General features: G+C 39.2%; 1 long non-coding RNA gene across 2 annotated transcripts in view; it reads left to right on the top strand.

Moving 5' to 3' along the window:
* LOC139176389 (uncharacterized) overlaps window positions 1-21,296 on the top strand; it is a 230,332-nt gene that overhangs the window by 19,612 nt on the left and 189,424 nt on the right. The window lies entirely within an intron of this gene.

Genomic DNA, 21,296 nt, shown 5'->3' with positions numbered 1-21,296 from the left:
TTTTTCTCTGAACTCCTTCTCCCTTGTCATTGATGTTTTCAGGTAGAGAAGGCCAAGACTTACGTAGAGAGTTTAGGTCAAATGTATCAAATCTATAGCCAATTAGGTGATGAAAATGGGCAAAGAAGATCTTTTGGGTATGGGTATGAGAGCAGTGAGTGACAGAGATTGGAAGTTTTGCCTCATAGAGCAGCAAAGCTTCAGCTCTGGAAAAATGTTGCAGATTTGCCTATATTTCTTGGGGTCTAAATCTTTTTCTTTCTTCCCCAGAAAAAAATAACAGTATGGTTTTGAAATATAAAGTCTTCTGATTTTTAAATGTCTACAAATCCACATTTAAGAACACGGGCATGCTAAGTCTCTTCAGTCGTGTCCGACTCTTTCAGACCCCATGGACTATATATCCTGCCAGGATCCTCTGTCCATGGAATTCTCCAGGAAAGAATCCTGGAGTCAGTTTCCATGCCCTCCTCCAGGGGATCTTCCCAACCCAGGGATCAAACCTGTGTCTTTTGTGTCTCCTGCATTGGCAGGCACGTTCTTTACCTCTAGCGTCACCTGGGAAGCCCTTTAAGAATACATTGAGGGCCAAAATGTATATTAACCATGAGTCTGTTCCAACTCATAGTCACTGAGTTCATAATTTCAGGTCTATAGGATATGGGTTAACAGGGCTGGCATTCCAATTAGGCTGGAGGCTACTTAAGTCTGTATATAGCTTAGGGAAGAGGAGCTTTGTTCTAGTCCAGCCTAGGTTTTGAGGGAATTTCCTACTGCATTGGAGGAATAAAGAACATTTATTTGTTTAGCCATAGCCACTGAATGTATATCTCTCCTCCAAGACTTCATATTGTGTGAATATCCAGTTAGAAACTGATAGATAGTGGTTGATAGCCAATGTTCAGAAATTCATGATCCTGGATTTCTAATAAAATACATTTCAATTTTACCTTTAAGATTATAACATGGCATGTGCTTTTCCTTTCACAAGATTTCTGTAACTTCCTCTTGGACTTTAGTTTTTTAACTCTGTAGCTGTGGCATTTCGTGGTTTCAAATCCATCCAGGAATGCCGTGCTATTGAGGATTTTCCTATTCCCACATTAAACACGAGAGCAGCATGATTATACAGAATGCATTTCCTGTCATGTGGCCTCTTGACATTTCCAGTATGCTCTATAGCTGAGCCTGGAAGGGTTTTTATGTAGTTGAAATCTCTTGCACACACACACACACACAAAAGCAGGTCTGGAATCTCATTTCTTTTTTCTCTAGGGAATATCCATGCTCTCAATTGACATCAACACATGATAGAAATTGGTCATTCCCTGATACAGTCATTCAGGAATTTTTGCTATTTTAAGGCCTATTATTATTTCCAGCAGTTGCTACTTCATCATTCAGCAAAATACAGCCATCCAGAACTTCCTGACATATCAGTAGTCCTGTTCAGAGCTTTAACTCCCCAGTAGTCAGGATTGTCACTGAATGCAGACATGCTAGGGGCAAGAGCTCATGGGCTTGGCTCTCACACAAAATGTGGTCCACTGGGCCTCAGCCCTGGCTCTTTACTTTCCCGAGGAGTCTAGGTTTCAGCAGCCTTGTCTAAGTAAAATCAAGCAGACTTTGAGACTGTACCCTGTTTCTGCTACTCCAGCTGCATCTGCAACTTCTTTTTGTGCAAAAAAAAAAAAAAAAAATAGAAGAATACAAACAATATTGAAAACAGAGCAGAAAAATAAACATGTAGAGTTAGCTGCAAAATACATGGGAGCAGAGAACAGAAAAGATGAGGAAGAGAAAAATAGCGGACTCAGAATGAGTCAAAAGAGGGAAGGAAGACATGCTCAGTTTCTAGCTGCTTTTTCTGCTTTGACTTCTAGAGAGTACTTGAGTGGCTCATAGAACTTCTTCAGTTTTACAGGAAGAAACTCAATGGGATGATTGTTTTAAATGACAGTTGTTTTTTTTTTTTCCCCCCTATTATACTGGTTTACTATAGATTTTACAACCATCTAGTTGCTAAATTAATGCTTCATAGGATGTAATGCTTGCTGATAGCCTGATCTTCCATTCTTCCTATAAATGCCTTTGTTTGACGTTTGAGGTTTTGGAATCTTTATGATTTTAAAGTATGGGTAACTAAAGATTCCTTAACTTAAGCACTATTACGTTTCTAGACATAGTTTTGTATGGATGTAGCTTTATATACATAAAAGTTTAACCAACTTCAGATAATAAAATGTTTTAAATCAACTGAGCATAGCTGGAAAGAGTATGTGAGTTCACTGCAGCTGTGAGTATTTTTTTTTTTTTTTAAGTAATTGAAAAGAGGTCATTTTCAACATAGTTTGGTGCATTATCAGTTTGTAGTAGGCAATACAGACTGATTCTGAGCTGTTGTTTTCTTCGATGACTAAGTTGTCATTTTTAATTAACTTTTGTTTTTCTTAAAGGCTAATTGCTTTTTTGAAAAAATTCAAGGTTACTTGATTGCCAGTGACAAGAGTATTATGGTTACATTAAAAAAAAAAATTCCCAAACCTACCTAATTGTACAGAACTATATTACTTTTGATTTGTTTTACAATAAAGTATATATATATTTAAAACCAGAAAAACACATGTTTACTAATAATATTAGTAAAGTAAAATGCCTTGTTTCTGGCAAGAGGATCACTGCTAATGTGTTTAATGAAACATAAACAAATATTCATGGTTCTCTCAATTTAAAATATGTTTTATACCTCCTTTTCTTATGACTATCATAACTTTCTGGACAAATGCACTCTAGCAATTAAATGCTTTTACTGATACCTGCTGTTGGTGGGTATATGCTATAAGGATTTTCCCCTTTCCAGATCATACCATGAAGGGTGGGCACTGTGTCATCCACATTTTCTTATTGTTGTAAACACTGTATATAGTGTTTAGTGGAGGGATACCAATATGGTGTTGTCACTGGCTATAGAAAAGAAATTATTTTTTCTACAGAGCAAGTTGGGTCAAAGATTAAACAGCTAGTTAGGCTTGTTCCTGTTCTCGGAAGCAGTTAGTGAAATTAAGTACCTCAGAGCCTTAATCGAAATCTCCTGGACTGCTTGCTGGGGGCATGTGTTCTGCGCACCTACTGCGTGCCAGGCACTGTTTGCCACCGTGAACAAAACAGATTAAAAGGCGTTGTCCCCAGAGGGTACAGATTCTGGTGGGAGAAGATAGATTATAACTAAGACAAATAAGTAAATTAAGTAGAATATTAGAAAGCTGTTGTGTGCTATGAGGAAAAAGTGAAACTGGAAGGGTAAGGGTGCAGGCAGATGTAGAAGAAGCACAATTTTAAGTAGATAGGCAGGAGATGGTGTGACTACAAAGATGATATTTAACAAAAACTTGAAGAGAGTGAAGAAATGAGCCCTAAGGATGCTTGGGGAAAGCATGCAGATAAAGACAATTATTGGTGTCTTCCTGGACTATCAAGGCCACTGGAGTGTAAGAAGACTGAGCCGAGGAAGGGACATAGGAAGTTAGGTGAGAGTGATGCAAAGTGCGGTGGACCTTAGAGGGCTTGTAAAGTCAGGGAGAGATCATGCTTTCAACTCCAAAGAAAATGGGAAGGGGGGCTGCTAAGGAGGAGGATGGCAGAAGCTCACTTAGGATCCACTAAGAACATTCCATTAAGCAGTTAATGGATGGAGGAGGAAGGAGCTGGGGGCACGGGGGATCATATAGAAGGGTATACGGCAATGGCTGAGGCACAAAGAGAGAATCTCATCAGTTACCTTTAACTTGTCTTGAGTTATCACAGTTGAGAACTTTAGCTACCTACCCTCACAGAGAACACTGTAGTCAAGCATTGAGAAGTTACTTGAAGCTCTCCACATGGCTCCACTCTTCACATTCTCCCCATCACAGAAATGGCCACAAGGAGAGCCTCCCATCAAACTCTGTGACATTCTGGTAAATATGTACTTATACATGCAACATCTTCATATGTTCTTTCAGCAACCAATTAATATAAAGCAGATGTGCGTGAGCCAGAATCTGCTCTGGAGGCTGTCTGGGGAAAGGAAGGATGTATTGATTTAGATTGCACACCTGCACCTCTTGTTGCCATGTGCTGCTCCTGCTGTAGCTTTGACATCAGCTGCTGAAGGAAAGCCTCAGCTTCCAAAATTCCCTCTTGTTGGTTAAGTAGAGGAACTCTGGGTCAACAAGGTCATCTAATGACCTCACTGCAAAGCACAGAGCATCAGGGTATAGCATCTTCCTATAAGAAGTCCCTAACCCCCCGGTGTTTAACATGATCTGTTCTAGAGTGAGCTTGAAGAAATCACTTCTTGTTATTTGTAAAAATAAAGACTCAGAAAAAAATGTAAGAACGGGTAGGGAATATTTGAAAGGTTATGAGTAAAAATGTAACCTTGCTCCGTTCTCCCAATAAGTCAAGAAATACGAGTTTTTGGTTTAAGCTAGATCATGTATGAAAGAAAGATGAAGAAAAATGACTTTATTAAGTCAACAAATTGTCAGAAGAAAAGGATGAAAACCTTGGGATTTAAATTATTTATGAGAATAATCCAAAACCATAGCCAAACAAAGCAATAAACATAGCTTAGATAAAAAGTGTTTATGTTGTTTTTTAAATTTCCCTGTTTAAGTCTGAGCGGAACTTTATAACTGGTGAAATATGCATAGTTAGAACATTCTTCTTAAATATTAAAAAGTCCAATACTTATTGAGGATATCAGTGATAATTCCATCTCTCAAGCTTTGATTTTTTTCCAGATGTTATTTATGTTCACCAAAATTATTAATATGAAATCTTTACTTCTAATGTTATTTTATTAATAAATATTTTGTTAACCTATCACTCATATTTTATTATTATTGGCTTTTCCCCTGTATAAAGAAATTCCAATTTTACATAAACCATACAATGTCCAAGGTGGAGTAATTTATACATGCAGAGTACATCATGAGAAATGCTGGACTGGAAGAAACAGAAGCTGGAATCAAGATTGCCAGAATAAATATCAATAAACTTAGATATGCAGATGATACCACCCTTATGGCAGAAAGTGAAGAGGAACTAAAAAGCCTCTTGATGAAAGTGAAAGTGGAGAGTGAAAAAGTTGGCTTAAAGCTCAACATTCAGAAAACGAAGATCATGGCATCCGGTCCCATCACTTCATGAAAAATAGATGGGAAAACAGTGGAAACAGTGTCAGACTTTATTTTGGGGGGCTCCGAAATCACTGCAGATGGTGACTGCGGCCATGAAATTAAAAGATGCTTACTCCTCGGAAGGAAAGTTATGACCAACCTAGATAGCGTATTCAAAAGCAGACATTACTTTGCCAACAAAGGTACATCTAGTCAAGGCTATGGTTTTTCCAGTCGTCATGTATGGATGTGAGAGTTGGACTGTGAAGAAGGCTGAGCACCTAAGAATTGATGCTTTTGAACTGTGGTGTTGGAGAAGACTCTTGAGAGTCCCTTGGACTGCAAGGAGATCCAACCAGTCCATTCTGAAAGAGATCAGCCCTGGGATTTCTTTGGAAGGAATGATGCTAAGGCTGAAACTCCAGTACTTTGGCCACCTCATGCGAAGAGTTGACTCATTGGAAAAGACTCTGATGCCGGGAGGGATTGGGGGCAGGAGGAGAAGGGGACGACAGAGGATGAGATGGGTGGATGGCATCACTGACTCGAAGGACATGAGTCTCAGTGAAGTCTGGGAGTTGGTAATGGACAGGGAGGCCTGGCGTGCTGCGATTCATGGGGTCGCAAAGAGTCGGACACGACTGAGCGATTGAACTGAACTGAACTGAATTGAGTAAGGCAAGCAATTTGAGTTACTTTTCCTCTTGGTCAGGATGAACTGGTCTTCCCTCCTTTTAATCAACAGACCAAGAATATTGGCAATGGAAGTGATAGGCTCAAAAAAGACCTTAGTTTTAGGTGATGGAGGAATCATACTCATAGAGATGAATTGTAAATGGGATTGTGGACTACTCACTTCCTTTGGAAAGTCAGAGTTCTTTTCTGTGCTATCCACTCCTCTTGACAGAGCTATGGGTCCTGAAAAGAATGCCCAGCATGCTGAACTTCTCTTCTTCCCTTAGTGGAAATCCCTTGGACCCTGTGTTTTTCCATTTCCTCTTTTAATAGAATAAAGACATCTTCTTCCACAAATATTAAGGGTGATAAAATGATACTGCTTTATTTTTTAAATCTCTGGACAAGATATATGACTTGAGGGCAAGAAAATGCCTGCTTTTTCTTTCTTTCCTTAATCCTTTTTTTTTTTTTTCTTATTAAAGAAAAAGGAATGAACTAATTTCATTTGAAGTAACCCAGATGTCTTCAAGATAGAACCTGTCTGCCAAAAGAGTTCTTTAGAAATTCTCTGATGAGTCAAAATTCCAGGATTCTTTCCCATGTTGGCTTATGCAGTTCCCTAATACTGCTTTGAGTTAGGTCAGAGTGATAAAGTGTCTCTCACTAAACTGTTCCTATAATCCTCTCAGTAGTCACTTGATTCTGTGAATCCAGAATTTCTCCAGAATCTTATCCCAAGAAGTCACTTTTCATTTCCCACTATGTCTGTACAGATCCATAAACTAGACAATGAAGAAAATAATATTTGTATGAATGCTGATTGATCCAACTACTAATTGGTAATATCTGTGTGCAGTTGTTTCCTTCAATATAATTTATATTATACTTAACTAGTCGCCTGTCTAAGATATCAGCTGTTATGCATTAGGACAATATTTGTTATACTTTGTTTAATTATCTTTTATAGATTATCAATAGAGCATTAAAAAAAAATGAATGAAGTGTTTGCAGAGTGCACTCCATAGCTGAATGGATGTGTTTAATTTTCTCCTTGGTAAAATTACCCAGATACCCTTCTCTGGAGTAGTTGTTTAAATGATAGTGATCTTTGGATGATCCTGTTAAGATTAGATAAAAAGAGTATGACTCATAAACATGTCATTTAAACATGGGAACAAGTAACTAGAATCCACTCTCTCTAGCCAAAAACCTCTCATTTTTATGGCTTTTCCACCCCCACATGAATGGCATACACCTCCAACCTCTAAACTGGCAGGTTTTCTTAGGAAAATGACCCATTCTATGATGAAGAATACCTAAATCCCACAAGAGAAAGAAACAGCCTGTTATTACTCTTCCTGTTCAGCTCATGAAAAGCAGAAAGTACGTGAGAACCAGACCCAACCTGTAATTTGGTAGCCAAACAACTGATCTGTGCTGTAACAGGAAAAATAAAAATACAGCTCCATTTTGGTATTCTTGGCTGGTCTACTCTGGAGGAGTGAAACCTTGATTTCCTCATTTCCAGAACAATGTTCTTGTCTGTCATTAGATTCCAAATAGAGAAGCTTGTGCACATGGGGAGTTCAGTGTTTGCTTCCATTCAAGGACTGAGATTGAGAGTATATAGTTTGGGTTTCTCTTTTACATCTACAGTCTTCCTCTATTGCACTTTCTTTCCTTCCTTCTTGCTTTTGTCTTTCTTTTTTTTTTTAATTAAAAAAGAATGAACTAATTTCATCTGAAGTAACCCAGATATCCTCAAGATAGGTTCTGTCTGCACTTAGGAGAAAGAAAGTGCATTTTAAGGTTGAACTGTTTTAGGCCTTTTTTTGTTTTGTTTTTCCTTTAAGCAAGTGATAAAAGTTAAACTGAAATATATTACAATTTTCAGGAGTTTACTTGTGCATATATGGATTTGAATTTGGCAGTGCTAAACCAGAGGTGGTTAGGAGCACTCCACCCATAGGAGCAAAGGGGTAGGTTTTTATACAGAAGGAGAAAAGCAAAGGAAGAAAATTATTTGACTGGCTATAGTTTAAGCAGTTGCCTTATTTAGGAAAGCTTATTTGGCTGTTTGTGATTGTTTGTTTGTAAGTGTCATCTTTGTGGATTTGAGTTCATTGGCTCTGGCTTAGATTTCAGTTTGTTTTCATAGGCTTCCAAGGCATTAGAGACCTCAATTTGATGGCCTTTTGTTTAATTACTTTAACACAAGGAACACAGTTACCTCACTATTGAAGTAATCAGAGTTCATCACATCCTTGACTTGTGAGAGTGTTTAGTGAGAGAAAGGACAACTCTTCCTAGTTCAGTTTATAATGCAATAAAATGGAGATTGATGAGAGTTCTTGTTTTATCAATACCACTAATACATAATAAATACACACATAAATATATGCACACCACATACACATATATGAATACATACATATATGTGTATAATTTAACTGGGAATATTCATATTTTTCTTGGCCACTATAACAACAGCAACAAAAGTAATGAAGACAGTGTTATTCTATAACTGTCACTGAAGACAAGATTTTGTCACAGATAAGTGAGGAAAGGGGAATTTGACACTGTTGTAAGAGAAATAGCTTTTAATTGACAGAGTCCCCAAAGCACAAATCATTCCATCAAGATGCTGGGAATCTAAAGCTCAAAAGAGAGGCTTGGTCACTTATCCAGTAAGTGATCTGGAGTCAAACCAGAGATTTGATTCTTAGGCCAGTGAGTTCCTCTTTTTCCAGGTTGCCTTGTAACCTGAGCTATTTAGATCCCAAGTGTTACTGGTTTCTTATTTCCCTAGCTTTTTACTCCTACTGCCCTTTTTATTGAGTATTGTGTATACTAATAGGACCCTAGCATTCTAAAAAATATGCAGAATTGTTTCCATCATTCAATAGCACATACCAACATCATTCTAGAAATTTGAGTGTAGTATGTATTCATAAGACAATATTACAACATAGATATAATATTTTCCTGTGAGATGTTTAATTTAAATAATCCTTTTGGTGGATACATTTGTTATGGGAAGAATGTCACTAATTTCATCCAGTCTCTGTATTGAAAATATGTTAGCAGGCTAAGACAAAAACTAGCTTTGTCTATTCTTTCCCTAGCCTTACTCTAATTTGGTGTTGTTGATGTCTGTGTTAATGGCTAAGTTGCCGTTACTTTCCCATTCACCGCTGGGATAAGGAAAGGGGAGTATGAAGACGTGAAAGACTTGTATTTCAGGACCATTGGAGAGGATTAATGAGAGCACCAGAACTCAGCGTGTGCTTTGAGCTGATGAGGTTGTATGACAAGGAGGCATGGAGAAAAAAGGTGTTTTCAGGATATTGGAAGTCTTCTCAAGGCTGGAAAGTAGACTTCTTATCTCCTCAACCCTAAGGTGATCTATACCCCCAGCCCTGTGAGATGCCTGTATCCCTCAAGAGGTGGTTTAGGGCTTGTAAAGGTGGGGGCTATTCAGGAATGACTATGTCCATGTCATGTGCCCAGCAGAGAAGGCGTCTAATGGTCTCCTATGATGAATGTAACAGCAATGTCCAGTATTCACTGGTGACCAGCATGCCCTACTCTAAATGATCCCAGAAAACATCATGACTAAATCACAGCTTCCTTCCAGAAAAACAGGAGGAAATTCCAAGCAGAATGTTTGATGAGTAAGAATTTCTTTTTAAAGTTGAGGACCAAATTTCTTTCACATGACAGAAAGTCTAACACACTCAGATGGGTTCTCTTCCCCTTTTTTGTCTAGGTGCGTACCCTTCATCCAAACTCCGAGGTGAGAAAGACGAGTTGGGAAAAAAAAACAAACAAAAAAAAACATGAAAGTTATTTCCTGGCATCTTACCCAGGAATGAGTGATGAATAGACCCTAGAAACAGCTTTAAAAGCCATTTTCTTTGCTCATGTGAGGTCATGAGGTTTCTCTGTGCAACTCTCTGGGCACTAGAATGAATGAAAATGGCCCAAAACACACTCAAGGTCTATCATTGATTTAAAGTGATTGATGGCTGGTCTTGTCTGATTGTGCTATATTGTCAAACCATCCATCATTCCAAACAAACCCTGTACTCCATAGTCCAATATACGGTTACTTGTGGCCAAAGAGTTAAGGATTTATTTATTTATTTTTCCCGGAGAGCTGTTGGTGGTGGGATGAGGGAAAAGAGGACATATCACTTCCTATTGCAAAACTACAAAGTAGTTGTCTGTTAGGAAGAAAGTACTCTGATGACACATGCTACATTTTTGTTAAGTTTATGTAGGAGTGTGTTCATTTTCATTGAGCAACCCACATTTCCTTCATTCCCCACACTTTCTTCAGGTTGTGTCTTCCCCAAGTTTTTTCACAAGACTTAATATTTGTCCTACTTAGAAAACCAGCCTTTTCTGATTCCTAGCCAATCCTGCTTTGAGACAGGAAGTTCACTTTTTAAGATTACCTAAAACGATTGTAAAAATATTTTATCTGTATTATCTAAAACATAGAAGATAGAAATTATGAAGAAAGAAAGAAACATCAGACATGACTCCCTCTTATCCCACATCCTAGAGGATCTCTGTTCTTTTCTTCCAACGCGTTTCCTAGGTTTTGGGTCCTTTTCCCCCATGCAATGTTATATCTTGAGTGTTTCAGCTAAGGTCATTGCAAAACCTTCCCAGGCATGATTCTTGGGGCAGACAGGGAGTGTTAGCCTCTCCTGACTCACTCTGCTGGGTTAACAGGACTGCGTAGGGCTAAGCCCACCGGTTCTGAATCACCATCACTGCTTATCTCACCCATGACATGGCATCTCCTTCTCACCTCTGGGCTTCAGAGTTGAGGCCAGAATCTAGCTTGCCATTCAAATTCTGCAGTACTTCCAGTCTCATGAAATCTTAGGTCCAATCCTGCTAGAGGTGCCGTAGTTCCTAGAACTTGGTTTTTTCTTCAGTCATCACTGAGGCTTCTATCTTTATATAGTAATGAGAAGCCGGCTTTGCTGTTGCCAGATGTAACACCTCCCTCCATCTCTTTTCTGTGCACCTATCCTTCTAGAACCTAGAGAAGAGGGTTGTTTTGCCTTGACATCTGAGTACCAGTAGCTTAGACCCCATCCCATCCCTCCTTGCTTCCTTGATGCTATATTATGACTGTCTCTCAGCAAGTTCCACTGTGTCTTGGTCGCTTGTCCTAAGAATGCATTATAAATATGTGTGACTGTATTCAATGGGAGTAATTCCTTTTCCTAGTTGTTAACCTCAGCCAGGCCTTCTATAATCATTAGCTCCTAAGTCCAAAAGAAACAGATTTGCTGTGTCTTCAATAGCCAAAATCTAGCTGGGGGAAGGAATTGCTCTGGGCTTCTCTTTCTCCTATTCTCTTCAACACTTCTCCTCTAACGAGTTTCTTTGATACCTGAATTTTCCTTCTTTGGGAAGTTTCTTTAAAGTGACATTTAATCTGGATTTTATATTAATTTTAGGATGCAAATCTTCTGAGTTTCTTGTCTTGGCTCACTGCCTTAAAACCAGTTGTTCTTGATTGGGGATAATTTTGCCTTACTGGGGACATTTAGTAATATCTGGAGATATTTTTGATTGTTCTAAGGGAGGAATACTACTGGGATGTGGTGAGTAGCAGCCAGGGATGCTGTTAAACATACTACGAAGGATAAGACTGCCCACATGAGAAAGAATGAACTGGCCTAGAATGTAAATAGTGCCACATTTGAGAAAACCTACCTTAGGCTGTCCACATAAATTCTAACAAACATACACCCAACTCTGGTGGAAGGCATGCTGGGCCTTCCTTTCTCTGTGATCTTGGAGAGACACTCAACACCCATCCACCAACCTAACTTGACTGTAGTGGTCAAATTATACCAGGCTCTAAGTTCTCTATGTTGAAAATAAACTGCCAAAGAATCCTGAACTCTGCACCAGTATAGAAAAGGCACCAAAGTAGGTATTGTGGATCAGACACACTCTCCATACTCCAGCACTTTTAGGCCAACATGGAAAATACAATGTGTCCACAGATGACCACATAACATACATCAGTATATTCCAACATGCACCTCTCCAAATAATTAAATATATGGAATATGATTACTGCTAGTCTCTTCCTACCCTTCTGATTCCAAGAAATATCTTCAGTTCTAGATAGGCACTCTGACACAAAATATTCTGAATAAAGCTCAAATAATGTCCAAAAATAATGTATAAAAAATGCTTCAGTTCAGTTCAGTTGCTCAGTCATATCCAACTCTTGGCGACCTCATGGACTGTAGCATGCCAGGCCTCCCTGTCCATAACCAACTCCTGGAGTTTGCTCAAACACATGTCCATTGAGTTGGTGAGGCCATCCAACCATCTCATCCTCTATTGTCCCCTTCTCCTCCAACCTTCAATCTGACCCAAATCAGGGTCTTTTCAAATGAGTCAAGTGGCCAAAGTATGGGAGTTTCAGCTTCAGTATCAAGCCTTCCAATGAATATTCCGGACTAATTTCCTTTAGGATGCACTGGTTGGATCACCTTGCAGTCCAAGGGCCTCTCAAGAGTCTTCTCCAATACCACAGTTCAAAAGCATCAATTCTTCAGTGGTCAGCTTTCTTTGTAGTCCAATTCTCACATCCATGCATGACTACTGAAAAAGCCATAGCTTTAACTAAATGGACCTTGGTCAGCAAAGTAATGTCTCTGCTTTTTTATATGCTGTCTAGGTTGGTCATAACTTTTTTTCCAAGGGGCAAGCGTCTTTTAATTTCATGGCTGCAGTTGCCATCTGCAGTGATTTTGGAGCCCCCCAAAATAGTCTGTCACTGTTTTCATTGTTTCCCTGTCTCTTTGCTATTAAGTGATGGGACCAGATGCCATGATCTTAGTCTTCTGAATGTTGAGTTTTAAGCCAACTTTTTCACCCTCCTCTTTCACTTTCATCAAGAGGCTCTTTAGTTCTTCTTTGTTTTCTGCCATAAGGGTGGTTTCATCTGCATATCTGAGGTTATTGATATTTCTCCCAGCAATCTTGATTCCAGCTTGTGCTTCCTCCAGCCCAGCATTTCTCATGATGTACGCTGCATATAAGTTAAATAAGCAGGGTGACAATATACAGCCTTGACCTACTCCATTCCTGATTTGAAACCAGTATGCTTTTCCATGTCCAGTTCTAACTGTTGCTTCCTTACCTGAATACACATTTCTCAGGAGGCAGGTCAGGTGGTCTGGTAGTCCCATCTCTTTAAGAATTTTCCACAGTTTATTGTGATCTACACAGTCAAAGGTTTTAGCATTGTCAATAAAGCAGAAATACATGTTTTTCTGGAACTCTCTTGCTTTTTCAATGATCCGGTGGATGTTGGCAATTTGATCTCTGGTTCCTCTGCCTTTTCTAATCCAGCTTGAACATCTGAAAGTTCACCGTTCATGTACTGTTGAAGCCTGGCTTGGAGAATTTTGAGCATTACTTTACTAGCGTGTGAGATGAGTACAATTGTGCAGTAGTTTGAGCATTCTTTGGCATTGCTTTTCTTTGGGAGTGGAATGAAAACTGACCTTTTCCAGTCCTGTGGCCACTGCTGAATTTTCCAAATTTGCTGACATATTGAGTGCAGCACTTTCACAGCATCATCTTTCGGGATTTGAAATAGCTCACCTGGAATTCAATCATCTCCACTAGCTTTGTCCGTAGTGATGCTTCCTAAGGCCCACTTGACTTCACATTCCAGGATGTCTGGCTCTAGGTGAGTGATCATGCCATCATGTTTATCTGGGCCGTGAAGATCTTTTTTGTATAGTTCTTTTATGTATGCCTGCTGCTGCTGCTGCTGCTAAGTCACTTCAGTCGTGTCCGACTCTGTGTGACCCCATAGACGGCAGCCCACCAGGCTCCCCTGTCCCTGGGATTCTCCAGGCAAGAACACTGGAGTGGGTTACCATTTCCTTCTCCAGTGCATGAAAGTGAAAAGTGAAAGTGAAGTCGCTCAGTCGTGTCTGACCCTCAGTGACCCCATGGACTGCAGCCTTCCAGGCTCCTCCATCCATGGGATTTTCCAGGCAGGAGTACTGGAGTGGGGTGCCATTGCCTTCTCCAGTATGCCTGCTACCTCTTCTTAATATATTCTCCTTCTGTTAGGTCTGTACAATTTTTGTCCTTTATTGAGCCCATCTTTGCATGAAATGTTTCCTCGGTATCTATAATTTTGTTGAAGAGATCTCTAGTCTTTCCCATTCTATTTTTTCCCTCTATTTTTTTTTTGTATTGGTCACTGAGGAAGGCTTTCTTATCTGTCCTTGCAATTCTTTGGAACTCTGCATTCAAGGGTATATCTTTCCTTTTCTCCTTTGCCTTTTGCTTCTCTTCTTTTCACAGCTGTTTGTATGGCCTCCTCAGAAAATCATTTTGCCTTTTTGCATTTCTTTTTCTTGGGAATGGGCTTGTCACTGCCTCCTGTACAATGTCACAAATCTCCGTCCATAGTTCTTCAGGCACTCTGTCTATCAGATCTAATCCCTTGAATCTATTTCCCACTTCCATTGTATAATTGTAAGGGGTACGGTTTAGGTCAAGCCTGATTGGTCTAGTGGTTTTTCCTACTTTCTTTAATTTAAGTCTGAATTTGGCAATAAGGGGTTCATGATTTGACCCACAGTCACTTCCCAGTCTTGTTTTTGCTGACTGTATAGAGTTTCTCCATCTTTGGCTGCAAAGAATGTAATCAATCTGATTTCAGTGTTGACCATCTGGTGATGTCCATGTGTAGAGTCTTCTCTTGTCTTGTTGGAAGAGGGTGTTTGCTGTGACCAGTGTGTTCTCTTGTCAAAACTCTATTAGCTTTTGTCCTGCTTCATTTCATACTCCAAGGCTGAATTTGACTTTTGCTGCAGGTATCTCTTGACTTCCTACTTTTGCATTCCAGTCCCCTATAATGAAAAGGAGTTTTGGGGGTGTTAGTTATAGAAGGTCTTGTAGGTCTTCACTGAACCATTCAACTTCAGCTTCTTCAGTATTACTGGTCAGGGCATAAACTTGGATTACTGTGATATTGAATGGTTTGCCTTGGAAACAAACAGATCATTCTGTCATTTTTGAGACTGTATCCAAGTACTGCATTTCAGAGTCTTTTGTTGATTATGATGGCTACTCTATTTCTTCTAAGGGATTCTTGCCCACAGTAGTAGATATAATGATCGTCTGAGTTAAATTCACCCATTCCAGTGCATTTTAGTTTGCTGATTCCTAAAATGTTGATATTCATTCTGGCCATCTCCTGTTTGACCACTTCCAATTTGCCTTGATTCATGGACCTAACATTCCAGGTTCCTATGCAATGTTGCTCTTTACATCACTGGACTTTACTTCCATCACCAGTCACATCCACAACTGGGTATTGTTTTTGCTTTGTCCCCGTCTCGTAATTCTTTCTGGAGTCATTTCTCTACTCTTCTCCAGTAGCATCTACCAACATTGGGCATCTACCAACTTGTGGAGTTCATCATTCTTTGTCCTATCTTTTTGCCTTTTCATACTATTCATGGGGTTCTCAAGGCAATAATAATGAAGTGGTTTGCCATTTCCTTTTTCAGTGGACCACGTTTTGTCAGAACTCTCCACCATGATCCATCCATCTTGGGTAGCCCTACATGTCATGGCTCACAGTTTCACTGAGTCAAACAAGACTGTGGTCCATGTGATCAGATTGGTTAGTTTTCTGTGATTATGGTTTTCAGTCTATCTTCCCTCTGATGGCAAAGGATAAGAGGCTTATGGAAGCTTCCTGATGGGAGAGACTGACTGTGGGGGAAACTGGGTCTTGTTCTGATGGGCGTGGCCATGCTGAGTAAATCTTTAACCCAATTTTCTGTTTATGGGCGGGGCTGTGTTCCCTTCCTGTTATTTGATCTGAGGCCAAACTATGGTGAAGGTAATGTAGATAATGCTGAGACTTCCTTCAAAAGGTCCCATGCATGCACTGCTATACTCAGTGCCCCCAACCCTGCAGCAGGCCACCACTGGCCCAGGACTCTGCCAGAGAGTTCTGGACACTCACGGGCAAGTCTGTGTCAGTCTTGTGTGGTCACTACTCCTTTCTCCTGAGTCCTGGTGCGCAGAAGTTTGTGTTTGTGCCCTCCAAGAGTCTGTTTCCCCAGTCCTGCATAAGTTCTGGTGGCTTTATGGTGGGGTTAGTGGTGACTTCCTCCAAAAGTGCTTATACCATACCACCAATCCAGTAGTTTTCATATGGAAGCCATACTCCTTATGCTGCCAAAATTCTTATCTGTCAATGTCCTTTTCCTTGCCCAGTAATTCGTATGTTCTAATGAATGGGAAAATGAATCAGATTGGTTCCTATCTTGGTGCAATGTATTTTTATTCTCTGTTACCATTGTCCTCCTTGGTTTTTCCTTTACTTGTGTACTTCAGCTGAATCCAGAGAGGCTTATCTGAGTCAAATCTCAGCTTTTCCCTCAAATTCTTTTCCCCTGATATCCTTTCAATCTCACCTCTCCCTGGTATTTACTACTTTTTCTTTATTATTTTTTGTCTCCTCAACAGTTTACTATAAGATTTTTCTAACATAAAGATAAGTTTAAAGGACTATAGAGTGAACGGCTGTGTAATCACCACCTAGACTGTATAATAATGCTTTGTTTTTATAACATAACTATTTATCCATCTATCCTCCTTGAGTTTTGATGCACTTCAAGGAATGTTCCAGTTATCAGTGTACTTTATCTTTAAACTCTTTAGTCTGCATAGCCTTACTAGAATTTATATCTAGTATATCTTTTCACACATATTTTGGTAAAATTTATATACAGTGAAATGCACACACCTTAAGTGTACCATTTGATGAGTTTTGACAAATGCATACACCTGTGTCACCCAAACCAGAAAGACATTTTTTTTTCTTTAAACAACAAAGCTGATCTCATTATTCATTTAGTTTGACCTTAGTTCCATGTTTGAGTAAATTCAGCACAACATAATCTGCTACAGTGATTCACATACCTGGAACTATCTGAGGAATTGTTTTAAAAACATAGATTCCTGTCTTTAGACCATGATTCAAGAAGCCCAAGATAGGGCCCAGAAATCTATGAGTCTTAAAGTCTCTCTAGGTTAATTATGATAATTAGTTAAGTTTGAAACTTCTCTGCGAAGGTAGTATGCCCCAAACTTGTGTGATAACACTCATCCAGGGTGTGCTTGTTAAATGTACAGATCACTATTCCCCTCCCTTGAAAATTTTGACTCAGTAGGTGTGGTCAGGACTCAGAATTTGTGTTGTCATTTGCTTTGTTGTTTTCTTACTAGCTATTCATTCACTTTCTCATTTATTAAACACATATGTTCTGAGTGCCTATTATGTGTCAGGCATCTGGACAGTTATGAACTTTGGGCAAGTGTGGAAATCACTCTATAAAACATCAAAATGATGTCATGGTTAGAGATAAAATATGACTTGGATGTATTGAGTGGTAACATTAATCACTACCACCCTCGTAGCCCTTCCTCTCCCTCCTGCAAATGCTGCTGCAGTCAAATGAGTGCTGTAGAAAGTGCATCTGAGAAGTGAAGTCTTATCCTGAATTGTCCATCACCCAGCCACTAGCCAGGAGACTGAGTTAGAAGAAAGACATTCTATTGTCAGGTTACAGAAGCATAATCCTGGAACTTCTTGGCCACATCTACAGCCTCAATATCTACTGACTTTTTGAAGGGTCTGGGGTCCAAAATAAATTCATGAGCTGTACAATCTCCTGAAATGTTGAAAAAAGTCTGTAGTATTTTTCTAATTACTTGGCCATTCCATTGATATTTAATACAGCAGTTTCCATATCTATTTAAGGCCCTTGCCTCCCATCATCTTAATGTAAACCTGTGAAATGGGCAGGATGGAACTAGGGCCCCAAAGAACTGAACTGATGGTACCTACAGGCTAGGCACTGTGATTCAGGTTAATTGAAATGATAGATAATTGTGCAGAAAAGTAGCAAGGTACTTCTTACTTGATTGGCTCCATGTCAGGGCTGCCTTCTCTGTGGGGAATGCAAAAGGCTGTGCCCAGCCTCCCAGCACCTCTCTGCGTTTACCAGCTCAGACACTCAGGTATTGTCCCCAGTTTAAGCAGAATGATGGGAATTATGAGGTGGCTATCTCCAAACTACTATGGAGGTACAGATGGGGATATTATACAATTATCTGAGATTGAAAGCACTTATGGTGGAAGTGATACTGGGTAGAAGAATGATCTAGCAGAAGGGACAGGCATGGGCAAAGGCAGCCTTGCAGGGAAGTATATGACATGTTTAGAAATGAAAAGTTATATGTTTTGATTGGAGTGTAGTGGGTGTGAGAAGGATCAATGAGTAGAGAGGCTGGAAATGTAGATTTGGGCCAGATTATAGTAGGCTTTGAATTTTAAGGCTAAGGGTTTAGGCTTTATTTTATGGGCAATAAGGACCCATTGAGTTGAGTGTTATAATCAAAGCGGCACTATAGCTAAATTACTTTGGCAGCAGCTTGAAGGATAAGAGGCAATATGGACTTAAAACTCAGAAGAAGACTAAAGCTATGTGTGAGACATGCCATGTAACAGCTGAGTGAACTAGAGTAGGTCACCAAGCTTTTCTTCACCAGTTTCCTCATTTCTAAAATGTGTGTAGCAATAGTTATCTTGCAGGGGCTCTGACATGGGTTTGAGATAATGGCTTTAAAATACCAGTACCAAACTTGACAAATATAGACAACCAGTAAGTGCTCGCTGAAAAGGAGGTGACACTGAAGAGGGTTTCTCTACAGTTTGACTGAAAAATATAAGAAAAAGGAGAGGGAATGGATAAAAAGAAAGGAATATGAGATAATATAAAAGAATAATCTCTAGATCTTTTAAGAATGTGGAGAAGAATAAAAGATGACTGATATATTGACAACTGGTAACAGCAAGGATGATGCCATGTCAGAAGTCAGAATAATGAAGGTATTTAATAATTCCAGTAAGAATCACAAATGACAATGAACTTAGTTACTCCAGTAGTTATTTTTGGAAATAATATCAACTGTAATAGTAGCTAAGGAATAAATAACAATTGTCACATAACTCTCCATGGCAGGTATTATATTAGATATCATAGATTTTTCCTATTTTAAAAATTAAAAAACCTAGATACAGAGAGACTAAGTAAATTGTCTGAGGTTCTACAACTATTAAATATCTGAACCAAGCATTAATTATAGGCACTCTGACTCCAGAATTAGGGAGCATCTCTCAGTTCAGTTCAGTTCAGTCGCTCAGTCGTGTCACCCCATGAATTGCAGCACGCCAGGCCTCCCTGTCCATCACCAGCTCCCGGAGTTCACTCAGACTCACGTCCATCGAGTCAGTGGTGCCATCCAGCCATCTCATCCTCTGTCATCCCCTTCTCCTCCTGCCCCCAATCCCTCTCAGCATCAGAGTCTTTTCCAATGAGTCAACTCTTCGCATGAGGTGGAGCATCTCTATGTTATATCAAAGGATAATCTCTATGTTATACCCAAGGGAATTAACATCCTAGGATAATTTCACCAAAACTCAGCTTTGGTGAAGGACTGGTCAGACCTGGCTGGTCTGTTGTGGAGAACTATGAAGATACAGTGTGCCAATGACTTCCTGTTCAAACAGATACAAATTTTAGTCAGCAAATTGAGATGCTTATTTTTATTTTATTTAAATCAGTTAAAATCCAACAAAGTCCCTTATTCAACCATGGGTTTTAGGTAAAACCAACATTTGTGGGGACTTCTCCAACCATAAGTCATTATATTACATGTTGCTGAGTCTATGTACAATGTATACTGTTGTACATAGCAGTGTCCAGCTCTTTGTGATCTCATGGACTGTGGCCCCCCAGGCTCCTCTGTCCATGGGGATTCTCCAGGCAAGAATACTGGAGGGGTTGCCATGTCCTCCCCCAGGGGATCCTCCCAACCCAGGGATCCAGCTCAGGCCTGTCGCATTGCAGGTAGATTCTTTACTGTCTGAGCCGCCAGGGAAGCCCCTATACTGTTGAAGTTCCACGTATACCAGCCTACATAGGCACCCTCGAATCTAGTGTGTCTGCAGCTCCCAAGATCCTTAAAGACGGGGAAAGCTGGAGAGATTCTGGGAGTTCAGACTTCATGTCCGATGTCTGCTCCTCCACGGGACTATGCTACAGTGCCTGATACTCCTAATCCCTAGTTGAGGAAAGTATCTTCTCTTCCTTACTTGCTGCTTCATTTGGAAAAATTCTCCTCCTTAGCTTCCCACATAAAGATACACACATAAAGAAAAAAATATAACTTTTCAATGAATTTGGGTTTTATAAATAAAGCAATAATGCCTCCACTTTAGATCTGCAAAAATACAGTTTTTGTCATACAGGGGCAACATATAATAAGTAAAGAGATTGAATCAGTAATTTAGAGCTTTCCTACAAAGAAAACCCCAAACCCAGATGGCTTCACTGATAAATTATACAAGTATTTAATAAGAAGTAGTATCAATCTTCATGAACTCTTCAATAAATTAGTATAGAAGAGAAGATTTCCCAATTTATTCTGAGGCCTGTATACTCTGACACCAAAGCTAGACAAAGACATCACAAGTAAACTACAGACTAATAGAGATGAAAAACTCATCAATAAAATACTAGCAAGCCATATTCAATAACATATAAAAAGGATTACATACCAGGAATACATGGGATTTATATCAGGAATACGAAGTTGGCTGAATATCTAAAAATCAATAATGGAATACACAATGCCAATAGAACAAAGGGCAAAAATATATGATCATCTCAACAGATGCAGAAAAAAGCATTTGACAAAAAATTCAACACTTTATCATGATAAAAGCACTTAATAAAGTGGAATATAAAGGATCTTCTCTAACTTGATAATGGACATTGATGAAAAGCTCATCACTATCTCCATATATAATGATGAAAGACTAAATGCTTTCTGCATAAAATCAAGAACAAGACAAAGATGTTACTCTTGCCACTTACATTTAGCTTTTTACTGAAAGTTCTAGCAAGGATAATTAAGAAATAAAAATAAATGCACCCTGATTGGAAAAGAAAAAGTATAAAACGATCTGTATTTGCAGAAGCAATGATCTGCAATATAGAAAGTCCTAAAGAATATAGTATAATATTCAGACCAAAAAGTCAGACGCAACTGAAAATGCACACATAAATAAATGAGACAAACTAGGGTTCAGGGTACAAGATCAAAATACAAAATTCTACTGTATTTTTATATACTATTAATAAAAAATCTGAAACGAAAGTAAGAAAAAACTTCCATGAAAAATACTTAGAAATAAAGTTAGCAAATGCAGTACAAAATGTATACTCTTAAAACTGAATACATTTATTAAAAGAATTTAAGAATGGTTTGGTCTTCCATGGTGGCTCAGATGGTAAG

This window comes from Bos indicus, chromosome 2 (genome assembly GCF_029378745.1).
Source record: "Bos indicus isolate NIAB-ARS_2022 breed Sahiwal x Tharparkar chromosome 2, NIAB-ARS_B.indTharparkar_mat_pri_1.0, whole genome shotgun sequence".
Taxonomy (NCBI): domain Eukaryota; kingdom Metazoa; phylum Chordata; class Mammalia; order Artiodactyla; family Bovidae; genus Bos; species Bos indicus.
This window is presented reverse-complemented; position numbering and strand designations above follow the sequence as displayed.